This window comes from Mytilus galloprovincialis, chromosome 4, assembly GCF_965363235.1.
Source record: "Mytilus galloprovincialis chromosome 4, xbMytGall1.hap1.1, whole genome shotgun sequence".
Lineage (NCBI taxonomy): Eukaryota > Metazoa > Mollusca > Bivalvia > Mytilida > Mytilidae > Mytilus > Mytilus galloprovincialis.
Window position 1 is genome coordinate 58,738,915 of NC_134841.1, and position 13,884 is coordinate 58,752,798.

At 30.9% G+C, this 13,884-nt stretch overlaps 2 long non-coding RNA genes across 2 annotated transcripts; both read right to left on the reverse strand.

The window, feature by feature from the left end:
* Positions 1 to 402: 402 nt before the first annotated feature.
* LOC143070671 (uncharacterized) lies at positions 403 to 2,966 on the reverse strand. The gene is made up of 3 exons (XR_012976636.1): positions 2,871 to 2,966; positions 1,711 to 1,801; positions 403 to 619 (listed from the first exon to the last, which is right to left on the reverse strand). It is a non-coding gene; the product is annotated as an uncharacterized LOC143070671 (long non-coding RNA).
* A 5,317-nt stretch (positions 2,967 to 8,283) lies between these two features.
* Positions 8,284 to 12,683, reverse strand: LOC143070672 (uncharacterized). The gene is made up of 4 exons (XR_012976637.1): positions 12,575 to 12,683; positions 11,650 to 11,744; positions 10,017 to 10,110; positions 8,284 to 8,524 (listed from the first exon to the last, which is right to left on the reverse strand). It is a non-coding gene; the product is annotated as an uncharacterized LOC143070672 (long non-coding RNA).
* Between the last annotated feature and the right edge of the window lie 1,201 nt (positions 12,684 to 13,884).

Genomic DNA, 13,884 nt, shown 5'->3' on the forward strand with positions numbered 1-13,884 from the left:
GCCTCAACAAAAGTAAGATTAGAAACAAAATAGTTAAGCGATAGTTCGTTAGTAAAGGATCATTTGTTAAGGGTCATATTATCAAAAAGTAAAATCATAAAAATACTGAACTCCGAGGAAAATTCAAAACGGAAAGTCCCTAATCGAATGGCAAAATCAAATGATAAAACAAATCAAGCGAAAGGACAACAACTATGTTTCCATTATTCATACATGACTATTTTTTTTTTATCAAATCTTCTTTTGCTCTTTTACGTTGATAGATTTTTCTTTATCATGTCCTATCTAAATGAGTAAGCTGTGTTGACCCAATTAGGATAAATTTGAATACTTATAGCAAGGTATATTGGTTTTCTTCGGGATTTCATTACGATTATTCGAGTTTTGGCTTTTGTCATTATAGGTAGTGACTTTTCACATATGCAAAACTGATGTTTATCACAGTTATCATCGTTCCATAGTCCACGATCGCCAATATTTACTTTCAGACAATCTTCATTTCAATATGTGTTGTCCGGTTGACCGGGATACCAAAATGTTGGTTCAATTATGTTATATAATGATGCCCACCTCCACTCAGTTTCATGAACATCATCAATTCATTCCAACCAATAGTCCCCTTAAAAAATGTTTTCGAGACAAATGCAATTATTATAATATACTTTAGCCATGACATTGTAAGTTAATTTTCCATTTCTGAGTTTGAAAGACCATTTGGTATCTGTTGTCTCTCTTTTATAGAGTTAAATGCTATAAAGCATTCACAATTAAAAAAAAGAAAGACTTACTGAAAACAGTCACGAATAAGACTAGTTAGTATTGGAATACAGGACTAGATTATAAAATATTTTTTCGGTTTGAATGCAACCAATACACATACAGCAATACACCTATAAATGTATATGAAGAATCCATAGAATTAAAATCTAGGTGCAATATCAAAATCGGAAATTTAACATTTTAAATTCTACTGTCAACAAATAACCACTTTTCCTGTAAAGTCCTTCGAATAAATCAGCTGATCTGCTTATCAGTTTAAAAGATACACAGTGACAGTGACTGTAAATTTCGATTTTTCAAATTAGATAGTAAGTATCAAACTACTCTTGTCACTGCCTCATGTGAAATTGGTTTTATATGGTTAAAGGCATTTTGTATATTTATCTTCTGCCTTTCTTTTGGTTTTAAAATTTGTAATCTGATTTGTCTTTGTTATATCATAATATGACTTTTGAACAGCGGTACACTACTATTGCTTCAATTTATACTTACAGATCTTATGATCTCGGGGTAATTTACCGACAGTTTTCAAGAATAATGTGTTGTGTCCACAGTAATCAATATTGTACATTATCAAATCCAATCATGTTTACTCGATAATATATTATTAAGTCACAGATTTAACACACTATGTTTTTTTAAACCTTCACTAAATTCTTTCAAAGATGCAAATATTGGATTTTGATGTTCAACATTTCCTGTAGAAACCATAGTAAAGGGGATAGCACAACCTATATGTACGGTCATTCAACAGATAAATGAAATATCACCGAGATAAACTTTTGGGGACAAAAAAGATAAATGGTTCAAAATAAAGTTTTTTCGACTTCGGGTAAAATTTAATATTTACATCTCTCAAATTTGTAGATTTGAGCATGTATTTTGCTTATTGCTTTGCTCATAATGTTCCCATTTTAATTTGTAACATACCTGGTAGGTGGTTCAACACTTCATGAATCAAATTTTGCTCTTGTTGAGATTCCACCCTAGCAAGATGTCCTTCCAATGATCTACAGTAGTGCTGAAAATTTTATGTGTATCTAAATTCAAAACGTTAAAATAAAAGAGGTTTTATTAAAATCTATTGCATTGTTTATTGTGTATTTTCTGTCCTCAATGTTCTTGCATTTATTTTTATCGTATTCCTGCCATGTTATGTTGTCATTTTAGTGTTATATTTAACCAATGTCGTTTGTTTCTTTGTTCACGTCAGTGTTTCTGTTGTTACGTTGTTTTCCTCTTATAGTTGATATGTTTCCCTCGGTTTTAGTTTGTAACCGGGATTTATTTTTGTCTCAATGGATTTATGACTTTCGAACAGCGGTATACTATTGTTTACTTTATTTACATTTACGTCAGCGAGACAGCAAACTAACTCTATATAAAACCCCAAACACAGTGATAGATGTCAGCATATTGTCTTTAATAAACAGTAGACATCTGCTTTATGTCAAGTTGAAAGACTATTAAATAAATTGAACTGGCATAGAACATTTCAGTGAACTCTTAGAATTAGATTTATTCAATTAGATATAGTCATAAAACTTCATGTTTATATTTTGTAGCTGTTGACCCTGAAAAGAGTTTTATCTATCAGCCGACTTTTGTGCCGTATGTCAAAGGCACACCAAAAAGTTTAAACACACGTAAATATAAAACGATAATCAAATTGATTCAACAACCTCTATAGTAAATTCCGATTCTAAACAAAATAAATTTCTTAGAATTAAAGCATCATCAAAGGTGCAGTTTATGTCCTTACGGTTTGTTCAACTGATAATGCCTGCGTTTTAGCTTGAATTAAAATCTTCACGTTGGAATAACTGGGCTTCTTTATTATATGGCATCAAAGTTCTTTTTGGTCCTCAATCGTAATGTATTCAAGAATACCTGGCTTTTAAATGTCTAGTCTTGAGTGTTGCTGGTTAATGTAAATCTTGAAAAGCGCCCCGGACGCACGACATTTGTAAGTTTTTACATTAAAATCAGACTATTACATAAACAATATAACTTGAGTCTTATGTAGACGAAGCGCGCGTCTGGCGTACTAAATTATAATCCTGGTACCTTTGATAACTAATTGAACCTACTGATGCCACGGTCAATGACAATTTTACTTGGTGAAACAGGTAACAAGACCGGTTACCTATGACCCAACCAAATGGACACTCTGAGCGGACACCGTCTAAAATATAAGATCATAACTAGAAACAATTCTAACAGCTTTAGTTGCTGATGAAATTATGTAGAAAATTATAAAAAGTAAAATCACAAAAAAAAAATGAAATGGAAAGTCCTTTATCAAATGGCAAAATTAAATGATAAACACATCAAACGAATGGACAACCACTTTCATATTCCTGACTTTGTACAGACATTTTCAAATGTAGAAAATAGTGGATTGAAATAAATGTAATTCAACACTAAAGTTAAAAGAAGAGAATTTCAATGCATCTAAATACTAGTATTCGAAATAATAAAAGAAAGGTAAAACTCATGGAAAGTTTCGATGGATTTTTCACCTCAAATTCAAACTTCGCCATTGGCATTTTCATAATCTGATGCTAGACTTTTCCTCAATGATTGACACAAACAAAAAACATATGTTGCTAAACCAGATAAGTTCATATGCAATCGATAATTCCATTTTATAGTTTATTTTCTTTAACATGAAATATTCTTCGTCTTATATTTACTTGAAATATTCTTCTTCTTATAATTACTTGAAATATTCTTCTTCTTATAATTACTTGAAATATTCTTCTTCTTATAATTACTTGAAATATTCTTACAAATAATAATTTTGAAATGGATGAAAAGGCTTATGGCCTTTAATGAAACAGCTGTAACAAGTAAGCCAATATAAATTAGATGAAGTTAAATGAGTGCCAAAGAAACGACTATCTATCCAAGACACAATGTATAAAAAAATTAAATGTCAGAGTACGGCCTTTCACATGGAGGTTTGGTTCACATCGAACAGCAAGCTATAGCTGGCACACCACAATGACTAGTGCAAAACAGTTCATGCAGGAAAATTAACAATTTAATCTATATGAAAAATAGAAACGAGAAACAACCATGAATCACAAATACAAACGACAACCACTGAACAACAGTTTCTGACTTAGGATATGTGCATAAAATGCAGCGGGTTCAAACGTCCATCCTAACCTGAAACTACATCTTCAAAATACACACTATTGACTATAAAATACCAACTTAAAAATTTAAATGGCTTAATTTGATCAAAAAGACATTTAAACAGAAACAAGTAAACATACACTGAATGAATAAGTTTGATGTATGACACAATATAAATACAATATTAAAACGGATGCGCATATATAAAATAGACGTTGCAGGTAGTAATAAAAAAAAGATATATAGAAATCTGCTTTAAAGAGTAAGCAGATTCTTGCAATTGCTAGTATGTATTCAAACCTTGTATTTAGATTGCATAGAACTATATATCATATAAACGTTAAGATTGTATTACTATAGTATAAGCGTTTTCAACTTGAATCGAGACTATTGTCTTTCTGTTATATTTTATTTTTTATAGGCGGTTATTGATCAGTTAATCAAATCAGCAATTCTATCAATTGGATGGGTATTTTGACAAAAATTAATAAAAAATCTAGATACATGTATCAAACAACAATTTATTTTCGTCTTGTCGTATGTGTGCTGGGCTTTAAACCAAAGTCAATCAAGCATTGATCTTTCTTTGTTTTGTTCATCTATGTAAACATGTAATATATTATATTAAAAAAAACCCTCTGAATTACTTACAAATGCATGTCAATACAAGCATATATGTTAGTACCATCATTTTAACCTTTAGGAATGTCTTATCTCATATAAAACTACTGTATATCTTATCTTTATATTTACAAATTGTGTAATAGCAAGTTTTAGTTATATAGTATGCCTGTCGTAATGAAGAAACGTTTTAGAATTGGGTAAAATAAAGAACTCACCTTTTAATACTAGTTCACCATTATCTACAGATGCATACATTTTATCATAAATCAAGCTGTAGGTCTTCTCGTTTAAATTGCTTTTTGTCGTGTCGTAGTCTTTCAAAGGTCACTATACAGTTTGGTTTTGGTCATTGTTATATATCTTATAGTGCCTTATGATTACTTATATCTGTATCATTTGTTGTCTTATTGAAAATTCAATCCTATTTTCCTATACTTGTATATAACTCTTATGTTGTAAGACTCTTTGAATACAATTGTTTATCGATGTAACAACATGCATACTTTGTTTATTGCTTCTGGTAGATGTTAAGGGCAAACGATAAGTTATGAGGGAGATAATGACGTTGCTAACATAAAATGTTATTTTAGCGACGTCAAACTCTGACAAATCGGGAAAAGATGCATTTTTTGACTGATTTTATCATTCAAACTGATTTATAAACTTTATAAATATTTTGATATGAGCGTCACTGATGAGTCTTGTGTAGACGAAACGCGAGTCTGGCGTACTAAATTATAATCCCAGGTTATCACCAGCCCAGTAGTCAATACTTCGGTGTTGACATGAATATCAATAATGTGGTCATTTTTATATATTTCCTGTTTACAAAACATAGAAATTTTCGAAAAACTAAGAACTTTCTTATCCCAGGCATAGATTACCTAAGCCGTATTTGGCACAACTTTTTGTAATTTTGGAACCTCAATGCTCTTTAACTTTGTACTTGTTTGGCTTTATAAATATTTTGATATGACCGTCACTGATAAGTCTTATGTAGACGAAACGCGCGTCTGGCGTACTAAATTATATAATACTGGTACCTTTGATAACTATTAACTTGAAAACGAGTTCATCGACCCGTTTGTTTTTCAAATTGTCATTTGGTTTGATTGTGTATGAATATTATTTGTACCAAATTTCATGAAAAAGTCAATGATGCAATTTTTTTTTAAATTTGAGAAAGATATACAGCACAAAATAACGATTTTTTTCTTCATTCATGAGCATTTGAGGAATTTTTGTTATTTCTAAACAAAATATTTCATGAATTTATGGGATACTTATATAAAAGAGAACTTATAAATAATTTAGAAAAAAATGCCTGTGTTTATCTCTTAAAACAAAAAAGTTATGCATTTCTGTTGGGAGGAAAAATACGTCCACAAATCCGAATTTTGAGCAAATATCTTAAATATCAACATCATTTTACTCAAAAAGTAGCACATGAAGCTATATTTTTTATTACATATTTCATTTAAGGAGGTAAAAAATAGCCTTTATATCTAAAAGGGAAACATTCTCACCGTCAGAAATAAACTGATGGACATGCCCTTAAATATTATCTTTATCTACATTCCTCATGGATAATGAGGTTGAAACCAAAATTAATAATACCAAGTTGGATATTAACATGTTAATATAAACTATATGACCTATATTTTTTAAAGTTGACATTTCATCATTAATCATTGATACACCATTGTAATTAATCACTTGATTTAAATAAAAAAAAAAATAAGTACGTGTAAACATATTATCGATGCATAATCTTCAGTGATGTTTTACGTTCTACATAGCTTCTTCATTACTTAAGACGAACGATACGATTACAGAAGTTCTGAGGCAACGGTCATGACGGTAGTTGTTAAAACCTCCTTAATTCACCAAGAACATAAACAAAAAAATGGTAAAAAAACTAAACTTGACGGAATAGCATCAACTCCAAAAATGCAGTGTTTGTATAAAAAGCAAAAAGTAAAAGCACAAAAATACTGAACTCCAAGGAAAATTCAATCGGAAAGTCCCTAATCACATGGCAAAATAAAATGACAAAACACATATAAACCTGGTTTTATAGCGCTAAACCTCTCACTTGTACGACAGTCTCATCAAATTCCGTTATATTTACAACGATGTTTGAACAAAACAGACATACTAAATAAAATAGTCAAAATATGGGTACAGCAGTCATCACTGTGTTACAATTTTAAAAGAAACAATTTTACAAAAAAGCACAAAAGCATCTATCAAATTAAAAACACATCCATTGCTTCGCGTGTCTGACGTCAGAAAATTTATACGTCACATAGGAAGAAATTTTGTCGTTCAATGTTTATACAAAACAATTTTATAATTTCACATGGGGAATGTTGGCATATAATTTTATAATTTCACATGGGGAATGTTAGCATACAGCAAAAATGAAAGATAATATATTGACGGTATGTATAAGTACCGAGTCACGGATATCACAGAAAACAATTCAAACAGTAAAAGTAATAATAATAATAATAGAACAAAGACAAATGAAAGAACAATATAACACGTTGTTAAGATGATACACAACGTAGGTACGCATAATCTATACATCAAGACCATCGTGTATTATTTGTAAAGTTAATACGGAATATTTATCAACAAGGTCTTGGTACCTTCCGATGAACTTATTTTAGAAAAAGGACGAGACGTTCTTTGACATACCCCTGGTTCATCAACTTTATGCTTAGACACTGGTGACGTTTTACAAAGTCTGAGTACAATCTGCAAGCTCTTGAATATCGAATAAGTTGGAAAATGTATATCCCGTATGCAGGTGAAGTTGGTATATTGCTAGGTGAGGAAAATTTATAGTTTCAAAATTAAAATCATCTCGTTTGTCATAGATTCACTGTGTATGTCAAATTCGAGATATAAGACCTCTTGTTTATGAAGTCTGTATAGTGTTAAAACACACGGGTATAACATATCAATAAAGATGCAAGCAATTATTATAATTCATTTGAAATAAATTGATAAATACATACGTTTGTTAGCTAGGACCCCCGTATTTATTCATTTGAGTGTAACAGCAATATTTTACTTTTTGTTTTATTTTGTAACAATTGAAACTTTATCTAAAAGCAAGCGATTATTGTTCTCCAAATTGTTAGCTTACACGTTAAGAAGTTAATTCATTTTTATCCTTGCATTGTCTATTTCTTGTTATCGCATATATGTTTTTTTAATTTGTATTATTCGTTTATAGCATTACGTGAAAAATTTCATTATTACATGTAGTTATGATTAAGTAAGATTACGCAATTCATTTTAAATTGTTTTTGTGTAAATGGGCAGTTGGATAATAGTGGTCAAGCTGTACGGACGCCGTGCATTTACAATGATATTCATTGTATTTAGTATAGAACATTTATTGGAATTACCATTTGTTGTATCTTTTTCGGAATATTTACCGTTGAACTCATATTGTATACTTGTTGTACACTATTGAAGAAGTTGTTTATAAATCAGCGTAAAGCTTAACTTAGTTTTGTCGACTTTAGCCAGTGACTTTCCCTCGATTTCTTAATATAACCGGGACGACGAAAACCCCTGTTATATGAGCACGAAATAGAGAGAAACGCGGAAACAATACTTTACCAGATCTTCATATCTATGATCAATGTATTCTTTCGGAGCACTTTATATCTATATATTAGTTATATTTGAGAAGAATTTATAACAAACGCATAGAAATTGTTTCAATCATTATTTATTTAGTTTAGTGATTTTTCACATAAACAAAATTGATGTTTAGCGCAATCATCGTCATTCCATTGACCATTATCGCCGATTCTTACTTCCAAACAATCTTCATTTCCTTTTAAATTGTCAGGTTGACCAGGATGCCAAAACGTTGGGTTGATTATACTATATGTGGATGCCCACCTCCAGTCAGATTCATGAACATCATCTATCCCGTCCAACCAGAAGTCACCTTACAAAAAGATTGTAAAATTCGTTTTAACACATTAGAAAATACTAGTAAAAAAATTAACGGTACCAATTTTCTTGCACCAGATGCGCATTTCGACAATACATGTCTCTTCAGTGATGCTCGTGGCCAAAATATTTGAAATCCAAAGCTTATATAAAAGATGAAGAGCTATAATTCAAAGGGTCCAAATCCGTGAAAGGAATCAGAGCTTTGCATGAGGGAGATACATTCCTTAATTTATAATAATTTCTATCATTATGTAACAGCAAATTTTAATAACACAAAAGATCCGTATTTTCATGCCAGTACCGAAGTACTGGCTACTGGGCCGGTGTTACCTTAGGGGACTAATAGTCCACCAGCAGAGGCGTCGACCCAGTAGTAGTAAAAAGTAAAACACAAAAATACTGAACTCCGAGGAAAATTCAAAAAGGAAAATCAAAAATCAAAAGGCAAAATCAAAAGTCCAAACACATCAAACGAATGGATAACAACTGTCATATTCCTGACTTGGTACAGGCATTTTCTAATGTAGAAAATGGTGGATTGAACCTGGTTTTATAGCTAGCTAAACCTCTCACTTGTATGACAGTCGCATCAAATTCCATTACATTGTCAACGATGCATGAACAAAACAAACATACTCAAAGAGTAAAAATGTCAAAAATAGGGGTACAACAGTCAATATTGTGTTATCATCTTAATATCACTACATAAACAACAAATGTAACAAAGTAGCACAAAAAGGCATAAAAAAATAAAATTAACGGTACCAATTTTCTTGCACCAGATGCGCATTTCAGTAAAGTAATTACTACAAATGTTATCCAGCTTAACATATTGCTGGTAAAGTTATAATGCTTGTTGTAGTTGGTTTTGTAATAGTTTGCATCAGAAAGACATCAATAGTAATAAATGAATAATTTTGTATCTGAAAGACAATATGCAAAAATTAATCTCAAAAGAAATTTTGGCTTTGTTAAGAATGTCCTTTTTATTATTTTTTTTGTATATTTTCTCTAATACTGCAAAAATCGGTTACAATGGCAGTTTCGCGAATATTGATTATTCAAGTTCAAGAGAATTTTTAATAATTTTATAATCAGTTAAGATTGAAGAAAATGACTAGTGTGTGAAATTCAGGTGAAACCTCTTTATAATTGTTTATTTGTTGCCCTGAATGCAATAATTTTGACTACTGTGGACTCATTTATTTTCGTAAAGAAAAACTTGTATGTTCGTGGATTTTTAATTTTGGAGTTTTGTCGAGGTCTACATAGGAGTAATCTCACACTTATATTAAATAAATATATAACTAATCAGATTAATTTTGTTTAGAAATATGATGTTTTGTTTCTAAAAATATTTCTTTTTGGTTGATTCAGGTGACTATGATTACATATATCATATTATTTCAAAGTTTTAATGTTGCACATACAGTATGCTTATTGCTTGAATATGTATTCCCTTTTCAGTATTAATTTTAACGTACCAGCTGAATGAAACTTTGAAAATTCATGAATTTCATCTTTTTCTTGTTTAGATTCCACTGTAGCAAGATGTCCTCCCACTGATCGGCAGTAGTGCTGAAAGTTTTATACAGATATTTACAATAATATATAGAAATCTGGGGTATATGCAATGAGATAGTTAGGCAATAGGGACACTTTGACATTCATTTAAACGTTCTTCAATACGACATACTATTATCATGCGACGAAAACCGCTGGCGTGAAACTTTTTTGTGCTTATATGACGTTGAGATACACGAATTCTAGTGTTTATTACAGATGGCCTTTCATAATTTGATGTCTCAATGAAATAATAAAAAAAAAGTAGTACATGTACTGCACATTTGCCGGTTGACGCTGAAAATCAACATTAAAAAAATAAAATATTAAGCCGTTATATTTACCTGTTCAATATTGTTTGTACATTTTTATTATTAACATTTTTCATATTAACTAAGAATAATCATCAACATAGTACAGAATTATGATGATATATTAGAGATGAACCTGGAATCAACCAAAATTGCAATCGGATTAAAATAAAGATCCTGTGTTCGACCATTGTATTTATGATTTGAAAACACTCCGTTTTACTTTCGTCCTGATAATTATTTACAGCAGTCAATGGAATTTCATCCCTCAAATTTTCAAAGATGTGTATAAATAAATCCGTCAAAACTAGATCATCCTGAAAGTCTTAAAAAAAAAAACAGAAACTAAAACGAGATGTCTCACCCCGTGAGTAACGCTTGGAGACGGACCTGTATTTTAAAAATATTTCCATACTTTTATCAAAATATAATAAAACAATATTATGAGCTTATTTGACAAAATGTTACTAGTAACAGCTTCCAGGTTGGCTGCCGTCTTTCATTTTCTCAATAAGTTAGTTGATTCCTGTTGATACTTGGCGGATTTTGTTTCATTGAATTTCACTTTAATGTCACCTTTTATGATTCCTCACATACAAAAGAGAATGTTTTCTGTACGTAAAAGTGGTTAAACCAAATCATATTTATTGTATAAACAAATCAAGGTTTACAGTATTAGTATTATCTGTTGATTATTTTGTCTGTCTAGAAATCTTTTTTCTGAGGAGTGGCAAGTTGGAAATAAGTGTGGTGTGATGTTTTACGGAAAACAAGTAAAATAGCAAAAATACTGATCTCCGCGGAAAATTCAAAACGAAAAGTTCCTAATCAAATAATAAAACACATCAAGCGAATGGACAGCATCTGTTATATTCCTGACTTGGTACAGGCATTTTCAAATGTAGAAAATAGCTGTTTGAACCTAGTTTCATAGCGCGTAACCTCTCACTTGTATCACAATTACATCAAATTTCATTATAATTTATTTCACATGAGGAATGGTGGTATACCGGGTTAAAAAAAACAAAAGTTTTTGTTAAAACTTATTTCAGAAAACAATTTTTGGTAATTTATGTCTCTCGACTAACTCTAAAAATCAGCACAGGTGCATGATCAAAATCGCAAATGTTATGATGTCTAATTCATAATGCATGTTTTAGACATCGAGCTTCAATATGAAAATGTTTCAATTTGGAATTGTTTATTAAACTTGGCTACATACGATACCAACAAATAAACTTACTGATGCCACTGTCCACGTCAATTTTTCATGATGAAACAGGTAACATGAAGTATTACCTACAACCCAACCAAATGGACATTCTGCGTGAACAGCACCTGAAACACAAGACCGTTGATTGTAAATAAAAGAACAAAACAATATCAAACGCTTTTGACATTTTGTAGTACGGTTAAAATTAAATATTCAATTACATTAAAAAAAGAATATTATATTTCAGTGCATTTAGATATTTTAAAATTGTTGTTAAATCACGGCAATGTAGGTCCCAGTTGACACACAATTTGTAAATTGTGGGTAACCAATTCTCCAAAATGTTATGATTTGATCACCCAATCCGAGATTTTTGTAGATGTAGCTCTTATTATTGCATGAAAAACTATAAGTTTTGTACCATCATTGATTTTTTTTTAACAATTTGTTGACATGAAATGACTTTAATGCGTTTATTCAATGTGATTATTTTCTGTAAATCAACTACTGTGAAAGTACTTTCATTCGTAGACTTTTTTTAGCCTCATGTATTTTGATCACTTTTTGGTTGACGTAAATAGAAAACAATGTTTAACAACCTGTGTCTAAGAAGTTCAGTATCTATTCATTACATAAGTCACGTAAATATCTTTAAAATAGCCTTGCATGTTACTGAGTGCATCATTTACAATTTAGATTGAAATATGAAGTCATTGATCAGAAAACAGGGGAAAAAAATCTTTTTCTGGCTTTAGACAATCAGAAATGCATAAATAAACAGCGTTTTGATATTACAAAGTCTAAAAAAATATGTTACGGGTGTAGTCATGACAAAATTCAGAAAAAAAAACAGTGTTACCACCAAGAAACCAAATAAGCTTTTAAAAATAAAAACGACATCTTAAATATCTAATGTGTAGTCTATACAAAATAAATGCCTATTCAATTTACTTACAAATACACGTCAGTGCAAGCAGATATGCAAGAATCATTCTTTGAAATGTTGAGAGACGTGTGACCAAAATTGAATGTTAAAGTAATACATATATATAACTTTTTGTTATCTTTACATATTATGTAATTGAAAGATTTAATAAATGGAACGGTCATACTGTTGTGCGGTGTATGATTTTTGTGGAGTAAGGAGAATCTATCTGGATATGTTCTGCAATAGTCTATCTTTATTTTAAGGTTCAAAAGCTAAACTTAAAAATGTAGATTTCCTATTTATGGAATATTTATATTTTAGATATTATATAAGGCACAAAAAAGGGCTATAAAAGAGGGACTAAAGATACTAGAGGGACAGTCAAACTCATAGATCGAAAATAAAGTGTCATCGCCATGGCTAAAAATCAAAAAGACAAAGAGACAAATAAAAGTACACATGACACAACATAGAAAGCTAAAGACTTAGTAACACGAACCCCACAAAAACTGAAAGTGATCTCAGGTGCTCTAGAAGGGTAAATAGATCCTGCTCAACATGTGGCACCCATCGTATTGTTAATATCATTACAAACTAGGTAAACATGTCTAATTCGGTAGGTCACATTCATGAAAAGGGAAGGGATTGTAGTTACGACGTAGGAACATATCCGATATCATTTGTGAAACGGTTATTCCATAACGGTCAACCAACTCGTGATGGCGTCCGTAAAATTTACGAAGGGATGATTTCAACTTTACCATTTGGAACTCGTGGTTTAATATCTTCCTTGTGAGCAGCAACCCTCTATCAAGGAAATCATGATAGAAAATGCAAGCACGGGAATATCGGATCAATTGGGAGATATATACCCCGTATGCAGGTGCTGCTGGAATGTTGCTACTAAGAAATAGAAAGTTCACAATTGGAAAGCTGAACTCATCTCTTTTGTCGTAAAGTTTTGTTTTCAACCGACCCTGATTGTCAATTTTTAGATGTAAGTCAGCTATGAGGCCGACTCAACTGTAACTGTTGTATCCTTTATCTCTACTTCGATGGGATAAATGCGTTTAACATAGTCACCAAATTTTGAATTATTTAGTGAAAGAACATGATCTATATAGCGGAAAGTAGAATGAAAGGATATTAATAACTGTTTACAAAATTTTAATTTTTTTTTTGAAATACTTAGGCTTTTCTACCCCAGGCATAGATTACCTTAGCTGTATTTGGCAAAACTTTTAGGAATTTTGGTCCTCCATGCTCTTCAACTTCGTACTTTATTTGACCTTTTTAATTTTTTGGGATTCGGGCGTCACTGATGAGTCTTTTGTAGA